Here is an 18807-nt window from a genome sequence, read left to right on the forward strand (position 1 = left end):
AGATGCATGCATGCCTGCCTGAACCAGTAGTGGTGCTTAATGTCATTTGGGCTCAACCGCAACCTGTTTCAGCACTATATGAGGCGTCCAAAAAAGATGAGAAGCAGGTTGATATACGTTACTGGTGAGATGGTAAATCTCTCTCTCATCATTCATTAAATGGCCGTCAAAATATGTGAATCGGGTTGGATTAGGTGTCAGATCATGATCATGCTCTGTTAATGTTTGAATGTAAACGGGTTTAAGTCAGAATGGGTCAATTTAAAAAAGGCATCATTTTGCCATTTGGTCAAATTGGATCTCAGACTTTCACATTCGGTGAGCATGCGGCTATAACTCGTATTTTTAGCCCTGATTGTTTTTTAGGGGAGGGTGGGTTTGGATCAGTGTATAGAGGGCAAATTCAGGGAAGTGGTCAGGTATTTTTAACCCTTAACCCTGATGGCAGGTTACAATTTCTTTAAAAGTGCTAGTTACACAATTGAAATCCTTTCTACGGCTTCTTTTGCTAACGAAAAGGACAATCTGCGTAGGAAACCTTTAAATTTGAAACTGAAATAGACAGGTTTGGTTTAGACTTTAGAGAATCCTATAGTTATATCTTCTTCTAATTTCCCTCTAAACTTTGTGGATGTATTTCTCAGGTTCTTGCACTACATCTTCTATTTAACCAGTTACCCATTTGACCCATATTGATTATAGATAAACCCTAGGTCAAAATTTCCACCTCTAAATTATATACAAATTCAAGACAACTAAAAATCTTTAGACATGCTTAATAATTTCAAGATGTCAATATAGTTTGTTGATGATGCATGCAGGACTTGCAGAAAAAACAGGTGAATAATGCGGCACAGAGTCACCCTTTGGTGGCTCACTACATCTGAATCAAGCATTTACATTGTGGACACATTAGGTTGCAAAGTCATGCTTTCACTATTTTTTTTCTCCCAGTTAGTTTTGCGATTTATACTGAAATAATATATGTTTTTAATATATGTAGGTGCTGAGGTTATTTTGCTAGGGAAACAACACATCTTCGACTTTGTACTGACTACACTATTGCCTACTTATATAAACAGCGCAACGGATTACCTTTGAAAAACTTGTAACTAATGGTAAACCGTATGCTAATGACAGGAAGTTGTACGCATAAGCGTCTCAAATTTTGTTCGGTGCACTATAAACAACACCATGATAGATTAATGACTAACTGTTATTAACATGAGGAATGCTTGTAACCGTACCTAATTGAATCTAAATTGTGATGTTGCGCAACGACTGAAAAGGAATACCCCTAGTTACTTTATATTTGAAAAAGCACGGCTGGAAACAATACCCTTCTTATTTTGGGTCGTCTGATTGTCAATCCACGGTTATAGTTTTAGAGTAGCTTTCTTGTAATATGTATATTGGATGATGGTGAAGGTAAAAGGTTGTAGAGAGAGAAAGGAGAGCAGAGAAAACTTCACGCGGTGCCATTAGTTTGTTACCATGACTTGCAAATTATAACTAAACCGAATGTTGAAAGAAACAAAGTTTAGAAAATGAAAAGTTGAAATAAAATGGAGATTAGGTGTGTAGATACCGAATTTAACATAGACTAATGGTCTAAAACCATTGTTTTGTGTTCATATAGAAATACGTTTGGCCAGTGACACATAGAGGAGCACAAACTGGGTAATTTTAATAACTGGTTTCGGTTTCACGTAGGGGTGCAAACGAGCCGAGCGGCTCGCGAGCGACTCGAGATCAGCTCGAGAAAAAAGCTCAAAACCAGCCGAGCCTTATCAAGCCCGAGCCGAGCTTGAGCCTAAAATAAAGCTCGTTTGTTTATCGAGCTCGAGCTCGAGCCTCACATGTGAAGTTCGTTAGACTCGTCTAACCTTACGAGCCATAGTGTAAACGAGCCGAGTCGAGCCGAGCTTATTTAAACTTGTTTACAAGCCGACCTCGAACCTAAAAATAAGCTTATTTAGTAAATGTGCCCGAGCTTCATTTATCGAACTCGTGAGCCTAAAAAGTATATTTATATTATTTTTATTTAATATATTAATTTATAGATAATAAACGAGCCGAGCCCAAGCCAAGCTCGAGGTTAAGAAAATACCAACAAACCGAGCTCGAGCCCGAGCTCTCATAAGTTAGTCTAGCTCGAGCTCGAGCCTGGTCGAGCTTGGGCTCGCTTTTGCTCGTTTGCACCCCTATTTGAAACTAATATAATCACTCTTTTTATTTTTTTTAATATATCATTTTTAATTTTTATGTGTTTAAATTATGTGTTTAAAAAATGAAAAAAATAGTATAACTTATTTGCATGGATCAGGTTGTCACAAATTGTCATGAATTATGGCTTATCATATCTATTTTTTTGGATATTGATGGATTCATTAGTTACAGTGGTTCTTAACTAACTATGATGAAATTTTGTTTGTTTTTTTATATATTCTTTTTCTTAGTATTGTATTTTGGAATTACAGATTAGATATGGGTTTCAATAAAGGAAATTAGAGTTGCTTGAAATTATCAATGATATACGCAATATGTCATTATAAACATAAATTAGTGGTATAAAAGGTAAATGCCAGTAAAAGTATGTGTTAAATAAATGTGGCATGCACAAAGTGCCATTAAAAATCTATATTAGTGGCATAAAAACTATATGCCACCAAAAGTGTGTTAATCAAATATGGCATACTCAAAGTGCCACTATAAACCTAAACTAGTGGCACAAAGGCTAAATGTCACTAAAAGTGTGTGCCACTAAATGACATTTTTTTTGTAGTGAGGCATATAATACTTGTCATAGGACTAGTTAGACGTCTCAAACGCGTTTTACGCGAACGACGCGTTAAAGTAGCATAAGCTACCTTAATGGGTCGTAATGGGTCGTAAGCACTTAGGATAGGTTTCGATTTAGAATGTAGGCTTTGTTAAACTATATCATATGAGTTCCAATACTCATTTGTTTTACAACACCTCATTCTATCCGATCTTCCGATTTAGGTCCGATTTATTAACGTAGTTACTTATATTAGGTGTCGATTGATTTCTGTGATCCCTTTAGCTTTGCTTGGTTTTATTCAAGACTTCTAAGCATTCTCATGTGAGTACATAGTTCCCCTATTTTACTGTTTTCAATTGTTTTAGGGTGATTCACATGTGTTAAATGATTTCAAGGTTTAAACGATGGTTTAAAAAATGATTAAAATGGTTTATATTAAATTAATAACGATTTCGATAATGTGAATAAACTTGTTGGTTGTAATCTATATATATTAATAAAGGAGATGATTTGGGCTATTTGTCCTTGAATGGTGAAGCTATTTTGCTGATGTGGCATCTTATGATGGAGTAGAAGGTGATTTTAGGAGGGAATCCTTCTCAATTCTATATACATAAACCAAATTTTTCAAAACACAAACCAAGAAAAGAGGGACGCGGGATCCATAATTCTTCGGGTCGGATTTTGGATCGTATATAATTGTTCTCAAAACCTAAATGTCTCATTCTTCTCCTTCACGCCGCTTTGTTATACTCATACGCTCTTTGTGATATATCAATCTCTGCATCAACTTCGAATTCATCATCCTAATCGCTACATCTTCTTCTTCAATCCCCAATTACCAGGTTCGTTCTTTCAAACTAGGGTCATATTTTTCGCTATCAAATTTTTATTTGATGTTAATTGCAATACAATCCATACAAAATTGGTTGATTCATTTGAATCGTCCATCGATTTGAGTAGATTCATGATGTATTTAAACCCTAACTTCACCTTTTTCAGCAAGAAATTTCTGGTCATTGTTTTGAATGTTGCTTGCTATTTTGCAGAATTACTGAGTAGATCAATCGCTATTTGTAATTGAAACCCTAACTATCAAAAAGTGATTCTGATTCCATCAATCTTGCCTAAAATCTTATGTGTTCTTCGATCTAAACAGGTATCTACTTAATCGTTCTCTCTTGGTTTCTTAAACGTTTAGCTATTCTTTCCGTTTGCTCCGTGATCAATGGCTAAACTCTTAACATGGTGCATATTGGATTTAAAGTTGTGAGGGATGCTACGCCGGTGAGATGAATTGCCATGAAATATTACTTCAAACTAACTAACTGAGATGTGTAATTGTTATATTTTATAAATAATTTCAAACCTAAAATAGAAGTCAAATTTGTGGACAAGGTTAGGTGAGGGATTAGTGCTACAATGTATATTAAGAAATTTGTAAGGCTTACAAGTGAATTAATTTTTTTTCTTTATGGTGAACATGGCCAATTCTTCATGGCTTTTGGTGTGTATGATCAAAGGTGAAGCATTTATGGTGCTTCCACCATCTCAGATGGCGGCATCTGGTGGTGCTTGGGCAGTCTATTAACATGGCTTGACACGATTGCTTTTATAGGTAGACATGGAGGACACATTTAATCACTATCTGAGATAACGTAGCTGAGTGAAGCATCTTTGTAGATTGCAGCCTTGCGTGAACTGGTTTAATCATCTATTCCTTCATTGTTATTCTTCATATTAAAGTTATATTGACTAATTTTTTGAATCTGTTTATTAGGATGAAGATGTATATGAGGAACCAATAGTGGACATTGATGATGTTGACAAGAATTATCACCTTGCAGTGGTGGAAGAGATGTTTCTCATCCTGTAAACATTAATCAACCAACCTCCATGCAGTCTGAATAATCTCACTAAACCAGTAGGTGTGGGGTATGAAATTTAACATAAATCGGTCGCCACAGGTTGCGAACCCGTTCTCTTTTACACCATTCTACTTTTGGTGCAGTGTTTTCTTTTATTCTTAACACGTGCCTTTGGTCTTAGAGCTCATGTGTTCAGTTTTTGTTGTTTATGTTTTTAGGTTTGTGGCATTGTTAACTTAATTTTTCACTGTTCGTTAGGTGATGCAAGTGATTTGTGGATTGTTAATATAGGTACACGCTGTCACGAGCTTAAGGTAGTTGATTGCATTTTTCGATTACCTGTATAAGATTGAGAATGGCGATGGTTTTAATAATAATGTGCATCAATCTGTTGATCTGTTGAGGTTTCACATGCAGGGATCAAAAGGTCTTTAATTCCGCTGTTATAATACTTCTAATATTCTTGATGTTAATATGTTATGTACAATTGGAAATCTGAGTTTGTTGTTTGTTACTGTTATTTTAACAATACCCTTTTAATTAATGTTAACTTTGTGTTTTAGTTTGCTCAATTTTTTGTATTGTATAGGTCAAGGTTATTACAGCAGTTCATTCAGACATAAGATCATTCAAACAAATTCCTTGGAAGCAATTGTCAACTGGAAATTGGAAGAATATATGCAAAAGTGAATCGATTCTTTCATGTATGAACATTGATACTCTCCGAAGTATGGTATGCACAACCGGTAACAAAGAGGCTGCCCAATTCTAGCTTGACAATTGGACGAATATAGGTCCTCTGTTTCTGTCATTTCTAAAGACCTGCAAAGTTGCAGATATGCTATTATTAAACCGCAATTCAAAGGAATGGCGGTAGAATTTACACAATGTTTGGAAGTCATTAACTCAACCACCTTTATGACTGAAAAAGACAAATGGTGCTGGTCAAGGGATGCGTCTGGGACGTTCTCGACACTGGGGCTGGGAAGAGAGATGGCGAGAAGCTCGGGTACGCAGGAAGAATATAAGCATGTATGGTTGAATTGGGCATCAATAAAGATAAATTTCTTTGTCTAACGGGTGGCGAATGACATGATCCCGACAAGGTTAGTAATAAGGTTTGTAAGAAACTTAGAATTTAACATTTATTCAAAGGAAAACCAAATAACTTTGCCATAGATTCGAATGTATTGATGGAAGGATGACCAAGCCAATCGTGAAAATTAGAGGTTGTGACCATGTTGACTTGGGAAACGGATGGAGCCGGTGCGTAATACACATCATTGTTGTTCACCCCCCGAAGAAGAGGCGCCCCTGTGATTATGAAATGAACAAAAAAATAAGAAGGAACAAATTCACAGAAACTTAGTTAGTTTTGCATAGTTTAGCAACCGAAACTAGATCGCCCCCATCTCTTCTTCTGTAGCGAATGTTGTTCCACCGCTGTGCTATTGCAAACCACGTCCGTCAATGACCACATAAAGGAACTCACTCACACAGTTAACTCTACAGTCAAAGGTATGATATTATCAAATTTTTTATTTCTGGTGTATTAATGCAAATCCAGATGCTCTTTTTGATTCAATTCCAAAATCAAATTTGAACTTATGTTTATTTCATGTATATGATGAATTGCTTTCCATGTGTTTGATGAAATGCTTCAGTTAGACTTTTATAAAACTTCATTTACTGATGTTTTATGATATAAGTATGGGTCTTAACATTATAATGCAAGTGGGATATTGGATTATGCATTAAACTTTTAAAGTCCTTAGTTCAGATGCAAACTGCAGATAACAGTCAATGAAGTGAAAGCTTTTAATGCCAACTGCAGATCGGTGGAAAACAATTTGTTCTTATATTGGAACAGTTTTTAAGAAAGCTCAGGCATGTTTAGTATCACACATAACACACAGGCTGATTAGTTGTTACTTTAATCGCCCAAACAGCTTCATCATAAGATATAAACTGGTTAATTTGACTAAAGTGGAAAACAACTCAGGCCTCGGTAAAACGTTTTGACTTTCTCATTGCAGTTTCTAAAGCTACATTATGCTTTTACATATATAACCATGTAAGTGACATTCTAGAACCAAGTAAGAGTGAATCATTTACTGTATTAAGCCCTAGATCATGGCTGAAACTCACATATTTTCTTACAAATAGTCTTATATATTTTTCATGGCTGAAAATCACATATTTTCTTACAAATAGTCTTATATATTTTAATTTGACATCATGATTTTGTAGGGTGAGCTATTTGATAGCATTGTGTAATTTGACATCTTGATTTTGTAGGGTGAGTTGAGGAAGCTGCTTAAAGTGGAGAATCCTTATAATAAGTCTACTGCTGTTGTGAGTGGTTTATTTGGATTAAGGCTTTGTTTTTGGTTTTTTGATTGTTGATTGAGTTGATTAATAGGTTTTGATTTTGTGTTTATATGTGATCAATTTATAGGTTCGGAAACCTGGTGGGGTGAAATTGAAAGCCATGTCTGCTTCTGTAAGTATTGCTTGCTAATATAGTTTTGATTTTATTCAAATATGTCATTTGTAGTATACTCTTATGTTGTCGAAAACTCTTTAGTAATATTTTTTGGGTATGGTTTTGTATCAGACGACTATGATGATGATTAGTAGGTACAAGCATGATAGTTTTGAGTCAAACCCGGTTCATATGGACAACCTCAAATCGATTAGGGTTTTGAGAGATGTACTTCGAATGAAGGGTCACTGTATTCTCTGATCTAATCGTTACTTCATTTTGTTTCCTTCGTTGACTTTTTTTACCGACCTAAAATTGATTATATCATCCTTTATTATTTTAAAAAGTCACAAAATAATGTTTATACAGTAAACCATCGTGTTTTTTTTTTCCAGTGACTTTTGAAAATAGTTAACATATAATGAAAGTTAATAGAACTACTGACGATGATAGTCCAGTATGTTTCTTCAAATAATGCTTATTTGTGTATTTTCAGTTTTTGTTTAGTATATGCATTGTATACTTTTGGGGTGTAGTATGTATACACTTAGGTGTTCGATATTTTGATTTGGAGACAATTGGGCCTTTTTTTTTGGGAAGGGGGGGGGGGGGGGATTTATTTTTTATAAATTACAAAAATGAGATTAGTTTGATTTTGTGGGAAGGAATGCGGGTAACTTTGTTATGGATTATCGATTATTTTACATCAGTAGTTGGAATTCATATTGGTTTATGGACCATGTTTACATCAACTTGAGCTTTAACGATGGTGGCTACAATGCACTTCATATGTCCCCTAGACAATTTGTCGATAAGGTATGAAAGGTTAATTGTATAAAATCATTGTTGTCATTAGAAAATCCAGTTTTTATTGTTGATAGATGAAACAAAGAGATGGCAAAATGAAATTTTTATTGGTAGCAAAATGAAAAAGAAAAGTTTAGTGCGACAATGGTAAGTTCCTTTTTTTCGTATAGCACAATTTAGAAATCATTCAAAGTATTTACTTTTAGTATATTCTTCTAGAAATTTACATTGGCCTGGATGATTTAGAAGCAAAAGGTTAGGATGGGTATGAGTTAGGATGAGTATGGGTTACAATGAGTTTGGGTTAAGATGGGTTTCGGTTAAGATGTGTTTATTAAGAAAAAAAGTTAGGATGGGTTTGGGTCAATATTGGTTTCGATCTATACGATTATGGTACAGTTAATGAATTAGTTGAACCCGGTGCTAAATATTTAAACGAGGTTGACTCCTTTACTTCTTTTGCTTTCATATGTCATGCTCTTTGCTATTTTAGATAATATTTTTTACTGTTACAATGCTTCGTTCAGGTATTGTCTTGATTAACATATACATTCGCAACAAGAAGGTAAACTCGCAAAGCCACTTCAGCTGTGTAACTCACGTTGGGAATGATGTGTCCTACAGAAATACTTGAAGAACACATAACATTCATTACTTAACACTCATTGGTTTAGCTTAATACTTTTATTTTCAAATTATAATATTTAGCTCTTAAAAGATATATAAAACCATGTGGACTTTCGAACAATGTTGGCATTAATGGCATGTATAACACTTCATCTTCAAATCCCATTTATGAGTTCATGGATGGATGGAGCTTGGAAGTTCGTAACCCAACCCTATTGTTTTCCAGGTCTAATGCATACATAATGATGTCTTAATAGATATTTTTGAAAAAAAAAAACAATAATAGACAGCAGGCTCAATTTATTACACATTAGATGAAGGCAGGTAAAATTTTTGATCCTGTAGTCGCAAAACCCCAAAAAAGTTAGTAATTATGAATCCTTATATTTTTAGCTGGTGGGTAATAGGTTGTTGGTTGAGGTTTGTTTATAATATTCGGTTGGTTTCGATGTTGGGTCGGAAGCTTCTTCTGTTCGGCACGTTTCGTTTAATTCTGTTTGGTTTGGGGGTTCTTCTGTTATTTTGCAAGCTTCTGTTATCTGTCTTCATGGTCCATGGCAACAAGTGGGAGAGATTTTGGTGTTATGGGCATTTAGACAAGTGGGCCTAATTTATTTTCATGGCATATTTTGGTCCCTAATATATTCATGTTGATAGCCTATGGTAATTTTATTAAGTGGTTGGTCAACCGTGTTTTGCGTTTGCTAAATGGGACCAAAGAGATTAATTATTTTGGAGGCCCTTTATTTGGTATTTTGGTTAGCCCTTCAGGGCAGTAATTGCTTCTGTCGTTTGGGTCTCTATATCCCAAAGTTCGGTCTCTAAATGGGTTTGGTTAATGGTCTACAAAATTAAATAATATAATGTATTTTAAACATGTTAAACCCCATTTATATTAGTAATGTAGATGTGCTCTATTGTAACAACAAATGTCGCGTATAAAGAAGTCTTTAACAAGTTGTGATTTTTTTTGTATTCATTTATTTCATTTATTAAGTGTAAGTTACATTTACGTTAGTACCGGAACGTTTCTTTCATTAAAAGATTATGTCAACGGTGATAATGAAGAAAATTTCTTTTACCAACCCACGAACTTCGCGGGTTCTTAAACTAAATCTATACTAGGCGATTCTCAATATATATGGCTTATACTGTTCACGAACTTTCTCTTAAACAATCATATTCTTATATGGTTTATGTTCCTATTTCGATGGTATATATTCATATCTCTATTTAGTATGACGATGCTGTAATATATATAGATATAGTCATATTTTGTAGCAAATAAATGATGTAAAATGTAATTGTTTTGTTTTCAGGTGGTCATTGGGAAACAGAGCTGGTCATTGGAAACATAGCTGTAAAGCCTCAAAACATCATTTGAAGCCTCGCGATTTCATTTGAAGCTTATTGAACCTTAAAATTAAATTTAAGAAGTCATTTGGGAAGTTTCATACAATTTAAAGACATTTCGGACGACATTTGTCCCATTCAACCTATTTCTTTTTTAGCTAATATTTTGTTTTACTAATTTGACATGTTATATATCGACTCATTTATTTATAAAGGGTCAAATTTTTTACATGTTATGGAAGATGCAAAATAAAAAAAAATGGTAGCATGGAGATCACTTGAGATATTATATAAACATTTGTGATTAATAAAATTTAAATATTCAACCCGTGAGTATTCACGGGTGATAACCTAGTTACATAACAAATAACATTCATTAATTTTGGCCGAACCGACCAGTATTAGGTTATGGTACCATAGGATGTGACAAATCCCGTTATCAGATTGCACCCATGGTTATGTGTGGGTTAGGTGGGTAGCGACCGAATCTGTGATTGTTAACTTACCCTTTGGTGGTTTGTTAATGCGAGTTTTGAGATAGTCGAGTCACGAAGGTTTGGATGTTATTAGCGAGACGACCAAAAGTAGTTTTCACAATTAAAACGAGAATGATTTAATCGACTGAACCGATTTTAACGAGTTAAACGAATTGGATAAACGATTGGTTTTTGGATGGTGATTAGATAATGGGACGGGTGTGATATGATAAAAGCATGGTAGATACGCCGTTGGTACATCTTATATATAAGTGATTTTATCATATTACATTCCGTGGCATTATTTAGTTCACTTGGTTAAACGATTTTAAAATGATGTCACATAACAATGTTTTCGAAAGGATATAAACCATACAAGTTTTATTAACGAATTTTTACGAGATGTTTTACAATTTGATTTAATTAAACAAATGTTTTGGGATTAAGAATCATGGCAACGAGATTTTATAAGTTATAACCAACTTGATTTGAGTTGGTTAATTATGTTGCAATATTATACAGTTTTCAAAACCAGTTTTTTTTACTTTTGACTCTTGTAGTCTAATGAGGTATTGCAACATGTAAACTAGCCATGAATCCGACACTCTCATAAAACCTATGTGCTCGCCAGCATTTCTTTACTGACTTTGTTTTTACATATGTTTCAGGTGTTGTTGAATGATGTTGATTGCTAGGATGCATGCTCACATAGGACTGGACGAGGCCTTAGTAACTTAATAACAATGATAGACCATGTTTAACTTGTTTGTTTAGATTTCAAGCCAATGTAAATGGTTAATCTTTAAATAAAACGAAACTTTAAATTTCCATGTGTTATGAAACAATGATTCTGTTACAACACTCCCCGACGATTCCGCCGCGGTTTCGTTGTTTTAACGCGGTCGAGGTGTGACAATGGTCTCAAATGTACCATCCTTGATCGTCCTGCGACATCTTCTTCTTTGATCAACAATTTTGTGTGGTAGAAACTCTAAGAGTGAAACCTGAGGGACGAATTGGGGGTGAATGATGTTATCAAAAGGGTTTCTGAGGAATAATAAATAGGGTAGGTGTAAAGGGATGTGGAAAAGACATAATTACCCTCATGTGCTTATCATGTGTCAAAAATTAACTGAGTTTTTTAACCAAGTTGGGTGGAAAGGACAAAACTTGTAACAAAATACCTACTAAAGGATACCGCCTGTCAACATTTAAAAAAAGGACACCGCCTGTAAAGTACTATAAAGATAAACGACAAAACTTGTAATTTTTCCTTAATTAAATGAAGATTATCGATTATAATATATAAGTAAAATAAACATACAAACAAAAGATGCTAGTATAATTAAACATGATATTAGAAAATGGCAATATCTAAATTACCTATGAATTAATGAATATATTATTTTTTTTCGGAGGTAAAAAGGTTTTTCGTTTATTATTATTATTATTATTATTATTATTATTATTATTATTATTATTATTATTATTATTATTATTATTATTATTATTATTATTATTATTATTATTATTATTATTATTATTATTATTATTATTATTATTATTATTATTATTTTTTATTTTTTTTTTGAAAAAAATGACAACCTCACACTACTGTTCAAGTCCTTTAGTATTGTATAGATACTAGTTTTACGCCTTGTCCGCGTTGCGGCACACTAAGCCGAATATTTTCTAGTTTGATAACATGCACGCTTGTGTTTCGTCTACTTGTACATACTACTTATAACATGATCGCATAATAAAAATGACATTGAGACGTAGATAAAAATACGCTTGCCATAGAATTTTTTTTAATGAAGTTTAGGAACTATAGAGTAACTTTGTTAAAATTTAAGAGTAGCAGCGTAAACTAACCTAAAAAATGATTTTTAACAAAATTAGGTAAAGTTCAGAGTTTTTTTATTATATAATCTTAAAAAAAAAAAAAGGTTTGTTAATTTTAACTGTAGATAAACTGGCACTGGCCGGGTGTGGAACCCAGGTGCTTTCATTCTGCAAACGTTGAAACCATTCAACCACATACCCTTTTGATGAAGAAATACGCTTTTGATGATATATAAACTATATATATTGAAGAATGAAAAAAATAAAAATAAAGAAGCCTGATCACTTGTTGACCATCCATGTCAACCAATAAAAAACATGAACGAGATATTGGAAATGGAAATATGATGACGTCTTATTTATTTTTTAATTTAAATTTCAAACCACCAAACGGTTTTTAAATAAGTGTTGGTTAAGTCAATGCAAACGCGGTACACATCGTAGGAGTTGATTCATCTACGACTCAACTTATTTTATGTTGGCTAGTGCCACTTGTTAGTATGTGAGTCAAATAGATAAAACAGTTTTTGACTAATTTGCAATTTATCTCGATTAAGAAAATATTTATCCCATCAAACATAAGTTATTAAAGAGATGTAAAAACAGTATTTGGGACCCGTATGTTAGGACAGGATCATTTAACTAATAAAGCGAATGAAAAATAAATGTAAAAATGTTGAATCATACATGTTCGTTGTGACGTGTTAACGCACAAAAATTAGAGCCAAACATAAAACATAGAAAAAAGAACATAAGTCAATCTAGGACCTACGAGTTGCAACGTGGCTGTTACATGTGTGTTGCTGCGGGGCAAGTAAACTAATAAACCGAATGAAAAGTAGATGTACAAATGTTGAACCATGCACGCCCTTTGTGACGTGTTAACACGCAAAAATTAGAGCGAAATGTAAAACATAGAAAAAAGAAAATAAGTCAAACTAGGACCAACGAGTTGCAACGGGGCCGTTTGTTAAACGGGAAAAATAGATGTAAAATCGTTGAACCACAGACGCGTGTTACAGCATATTAACTCACAAAATTTAAAATGAAACATAAACAAATAGTTTGTAAAAGATGAAAAGTATAGGGATCAAAGCCTAAAATGTTATAGTGTTGAAGCTTTGTGACATATTTGTAAAAGATGAAAAGTATAGTAGACAAAACTCTAAAATAGTAAAATGTTATAGTGTTGAAATTAAATATGAAAAATGCTTTATGATAAATTTTTAAAAAAATGAAACGTATAATAGTTAAAAGCAAAAAAATATAAAAAATAAAGAAAAAGTCACAAAAGGCAAAATTGTACAGTTAGGGCCAGTCCTAAGAATTTAGATACCCTATGGAAGGCCCAAAACACGTGCTCCTTAAGTCTTAACGAAATAAATAATGTAAACTATTTTTTTGCAGTTCATTGTTGTTGTGTTGTTATTTTTAATTTTATTATTATTATCATTTTAAAACTAGAATGGATGTTGGGCTAATACCTAAGGGACTTAAGTTATAACTTATGAGATTGGTAATTTTAAATAAGCCTAAGATATAAGTTTATGTTTTATATGAGTTTTTTAATTTAATCTATACTTTCTATAAAAGGAGAAATCCCAATGATATAAGAAAAACTGATGTGGCAGCCATAGAGGCTGTCCAACAATGCTTTTCTTATGTCATTATTGCATCATAAAGCTTAATACTAAAAGACTTTAAAATTCAAAATCTGGCCCACAATCACCTTTTCAAAGGTCTGCCCACATATACAAAAGGGCAAAGCTCTAACCCTCCCTCATATTTCAAAGCTCTGCCCTTATTCAAAAGGGCAAAGGTCTGTCATTATTCATCAAACCTCTGCCTTCCATTCATGCTTCAAACCTCTGGCCAATTCAAATTTCAAAATTCTGGCTCCAGATTCAAAATTTAAACTATATAAAAAGTTTTTTTTATTTCAAATCCTCATAACAAACATAAACCCTAACTCTCTCTCTACGGTTTCAATTTCTCCTCTCTCTCTCGGTACGTTTCACTCGGATATTGTTTAACTGATTACATAAAGCCTAAATCTAAACTCCAAATTTCTTACTTTGGAGGATTCAATGGCGACCAAGACCCAACGTATACATCTGAATAAGTTGTTCATATGCATCTATTTGGACGCATACAAATTAGGGGAAGTAGTACTCAAAGCTGGAGATACTGGAAGAACAGATTAGGGGAAGTAGTACTCAAAGTTTTAGGTTTGTGGTTCAATTTTTATCCTTTTTTTAATCTATATTCCTTTTGTAATTACTAGAATCGACATTATTAGTGATTCTGTTGAGTTATCAGATCTTGAAATTACACATTATCATCGACTATCACTTCATTTTACACAAAATTGCTACTCTTGTGTTTGATATTATGACTCTGTGAATCTATTTGCAGTTGATTTCAGTTTCTCATACCTCGAAACAACTTACTAATGGGTTTCAAGTAATCTATTTGCAACTGATACTGTTTATTTGTTGAGTTTATCGCAATTTGATATGTTGATTGTTTGGCATGAAATCGATCTGTCAAAGATTTGACTAAGCTGGGTTTTTATTTTGGGCAACAAGGAGATATGTGTTATAGGATTTCGTTTTTTTAAATCCTGAATTCTCATCAAACCGAACAAGAGATAACAACTGCATAATGGTTCGCTTCATGACCCTTAACACTTATATCTCATGATAAAACTGATTATTATTTTTAATTTAATTAATTTATTTTTGCTATTTTGTGTAATTTACAGTTGGTAGATAGCTTGCAGTGGAGGCTGCAAAATGAGATAGATGACATACTAGCTGTAAGTGTGACAGAACAAAAAATAGAGTGTGCTTCTGATCATCTTTCATTGTGATATTTGCGTTTTGGAATCGATTATCATGACGTGAAGTCACACTAATGAGTTATTGATATGCATATAAATAGAGTGTGCTTCTAATTATCTATTATTTAGAGGTCAAATAATTTGTTTTAGATAATATTTTAATCTAATTTGAGTTTATTTCCATTACATAAACCGTCTCAACTCTCTTTAAAAAATATTCCTTTTTGTCACTTCATCTAATATCAGTTAAATTATTAATATCTTGATTTATCTGGATTTATCAAATACTTAAAGATCTTATTATCACACTGACATCACATCCATACATTATATTGATATCCCGTTTTAGTAAAGCCGTTTATCTGATTCTTTCATCGTTATCACATAGACCAATTTCAAGACGTGCATCCAAAGCGTACAAAATGGTTCGCTTCATGACCCTTAACACTTATATCTCATGATAAAACTGATTATTATTTTTAATTTAATTAATTTATTTTTGCTATTTTGTGTAATTTACAGTTGGTAGATAGCTTGCAGTGGAGGCTTCGGATTTATTAAGAAACAACAATGCATCCTGAACATAGTCAACAATTTATAGAGAGGCACTGGCAGCACATAATTCCTCAATTTGCCTCATACAGAAATTTCTTCCTGCAAAAAGGGATATAATTATCATATCGGCAAAAACATAGAGCATTAAGAAGATTACAAAACAATAAGAAAGCTCACCAGCCATTCTGATGTCATTATTTTCTGAAGCTGTTAAAGCAAGACCAAATCCAAGCTTCTCATGTGCCGACAAATGTAGAGCAACAGAAAAATTAACCAAAAATTCCTCAGTGATTGCTGTTGGCCTTACTGACATTTAGAATACAGTACTAAACTGCGGCTTTTCCAACAATTTTCTAAAAACTGACGCAACCACAGGTTCCAGATGAGTACTTTTCAAGTCCTTTTCAAAAACTTTGAAGTGGTCCAAACAGGTCTCCAGAAGCAGAATGTTGCCCTCGGTTCCATACTCAACATACTGCACGAAATGCCAGTGTTAATAGGAAGAACCCATTAAATGCATACAGTTATATTCCACTAACACAAGTATGAAATCTCGGCTAATCTTAAATGTGTGCAATGGCTTTCAGTATTCAGTTCAACGCAATTGCTATTAATATCTAGGTCAATCTTACCAATGATTCAGAGGGGAAAGGGGATTACGAATGAAGGTAATAAGGCGAATAGAAGAAAATGATGGGCGAACAATGAGAATAACATGATTTCAGGTTCGTCTCTGGTCAGTTAGTGTCAGTTTCGTTATTCGTATCGACTTATTATTTTTTTCAACTGTGGATCGGGTTTCATAGGTGTTGTGGCTGCTTGGTGGTTATTCCATTCTAATTCAGTAATTTTGCAGTTAAAAATCCCTAATATTCGTATAGGTACACTCGATTTGCTCTTAGTAGCTAAATTTGGTGTTTTTGTTGTTTGATTGATTATTCATTAAAACGGTGTTGAAATTAGCTACATCTGGGATTAAATTGATGAAAAGTAAGAAAGGAGTACAGATTTAATAGATGAAGAGGGAGCTGGCTCAGTTGCTTGAGACTGGCGAGGACCGTATGGCACAAATTCGAGTATGTCGTTTGATTTTTTGGGTTTAGTGCTTCATCTAAGTTGAATTAATAATCATCCTTGATGTTTTATCAGGTTGAACATGTAATTAGGGAAGAGAAGATGCTGTGAACTAGCTAGATTTCCCATTATTGAGTCCCAAAAGTAAGCTAGCTTATTTATTTAAAATAATATGAACATTATTTTTAATTAATGTTGATTTTTACTGTTATTTTGATCAATCTTGAATGATATTTGGTTGTACTATTGTAGAAATTGTCCCATTGACCTGAAGGAAGCAGTCAAGAGTGTGATATTTGTAGCTCTTTGATGTCCGAAACTTCAACACATTTATGTAGAGATTAACCAACTTGCCACAGCAGCTAACACTTTAAATGGATGTTTTAGCAAATTGTGTATGTTTTAGCACCTTATAGTCTTTTTTTGGTTATATGGATTAGTTTTAGGATCATTGTTTTGATTTTTTTTTATCTGAATGCTGTTTGTGGGTAGACACAATTACTTTAGTAGTTGTTTTTGTTCAGCGATTGTTGGTGCGTATTTGCCGTCATTGTCTTTCTACGTGACAAAGTAAGCAAAAAAATATTTTTTTACAGAGGTCTTTGTTTCTTAGCTTTAGATTGTGCATGTGATATTGATATTGAAGGTTTTGTAGTCTTTTGACTTAGTATATATGGAATTAGTTCTCTATTAATTAGTCGATCACTATTTGAATACTCAAGACATTGATGATAAGCAAAATTAAGAACATATTAATCTTTGATCTTCTAGGTTATCATTGTTTTTCCTGCTACTTATGTATCTGTTTATTCAGTTTTAAAACCAAAGCAGTTGGGCAGTCGTCTAGACGGGGAAACGGAAATGAAGAGGCAATGTTGGAAATCAAATCACTAATATTGATTCTTGATAATCGATTTTAGAAATCAACCACGAATGTCAATATCATCCGTCGTTGGTACCTCACAAAGTCTTGAACATCTCGATGGTGAGCCTCACTTCTCAGTTTTAATTTCTCTAGACTCTTAAACGAATGAACATCAATCGATAATCATCTACTAACAGATGGATGAAAACAGTGTTTGAAACCACTTTTGGATTAAAATAGTGTTTTGAAACCACTTTTAAACCACTGTTGGGTCAACAGATAGATGAAATAGATGTTTGAAACCACTGTTGGGTAAAAAAAATGTTTTGTGGAGAAAACAATGGTTGCTTTTTTTGCAAACAGTAGTTTGACTTTGGTCAAACAGTGTTTTAACTTTGGTCAAACAGACTTTTGAACCACTAAGAATTATATTTTTGCAAACAGTTGTTTGACTTTGGTCAAACAAACCTTTTTTTTTCAAACAGTGGTTTAATTTTGGTCAAACAGTGGTCAAACAGCATTACAAGAGTCAAGCCAGGATGAAGTTTAGATTTGTACATAAAATAAGCTCTTGAACTGTGAATTTATTTTATTTTGATTTTTTTTTATGAACAGCTCATGCGAGATCCTAATGGAGCTAGCAAAGGAACTGGTTTTGTTTCATTCTCGACTTCTGAGGAAGCTTCGAAAGCAGTAAGCTGACATGTTTTCATTTATCATGATTGCGTTAAATGAATAAATTCATAATTGTTATTTGTAATTGGTTAAAAGAAGGCAAAGTAGATGAATTACCGAGCTCAAGTAATCTCATCAATTAAATTGTAATGATGATAATGGGCAGACATGTCACTTTATATTGAATTTTTGTGATTTTCATGTGAGAGGGTTGCAAGCTTATGGGAAGAATGTAGCATATGTTAAGGTGGAATTCTATTTTTTTTTAAATTCTATCAACACATTTTTGCTATTTTTTTAAATTCTATTAACTTTACTTTAGACTACTTTCAACCCGATACTACAACATATGCAGGATTCGAGAGATAGTGACACCGACACCGAAAGTGACACTAAGGAAGCCGGATTGACCCAAAGGCTAAAATCATGGTTCACTGGATGGAAGACATGAATGAAGGTTACCAATGCCAAGGTGTAGTGCATGTTTCCAGAGCAAATTTTGATAAATTTAGTCATATATTTAGTTTGTTTTTGATAAATATAGGCATAT

At 33.4% G+C, this 18807-nt stretch overlaps 2 long non-coding RNA genes across 24 annotated transcripts; both read left to right on the top strand.

Moving 5' to 3' along the window:
* The first annotated feature begins 3431 nt into the window (after positions 1–3431).
* Positions 3432–10109, top strand: LOC110915793. Of its 23 annotated transcripts, XR_004891635.1 has the most exons (9): positions 3492–3630; positions 3835–3944; positions 4404–4489; positions 4566–4720; positions 4912–4967; positions 5071–5080; positions 5243–6171; positions 6952–7008; positions 7112–7269. It is a non-coding gene; the product is annotated as an uncharacterized LOC110915793 (long non-coding RNA). The 23 variants fall into 23 exon arrangements; XR_004891625.1 differs by having other exon boundaries at positions 4566–4967; XR_004891631.1 differs by lacking the exon at positions 5071–5080.
* A 6348-nt stretch (positions 10110–16457) lies between these two features.
* LOC118491401 lies at positions 16458–17190 on the top strand. Its single transcript, XR_004891641.1, has 4 exons — positions 16458–16524; positions 16607–16719; positions 16793–16861; positions 16970–17190. It is a non-coding gene; the product is annotated as an uncharacterized LOC118491401 (long non-coding RNA).
* Positions 17191–18807: the final 1617 nt, after the last annotated feature.

The sequence above is a fragment of the Helianthus annuus genome, chromosome 4 (genome assembly GCF_002127325.2).
Source record: "Helianthus annuus cultivar XRQ/B chromosome 4, HanXRQr2.0-SUNRISE, whole genome shotgun sequence".
NCBI lineage: Eukaryota > Viridiplantae > Streptophyta > Magnoliopsida > Asterales > Asteraceae > Helianthus > Helianthus annuus.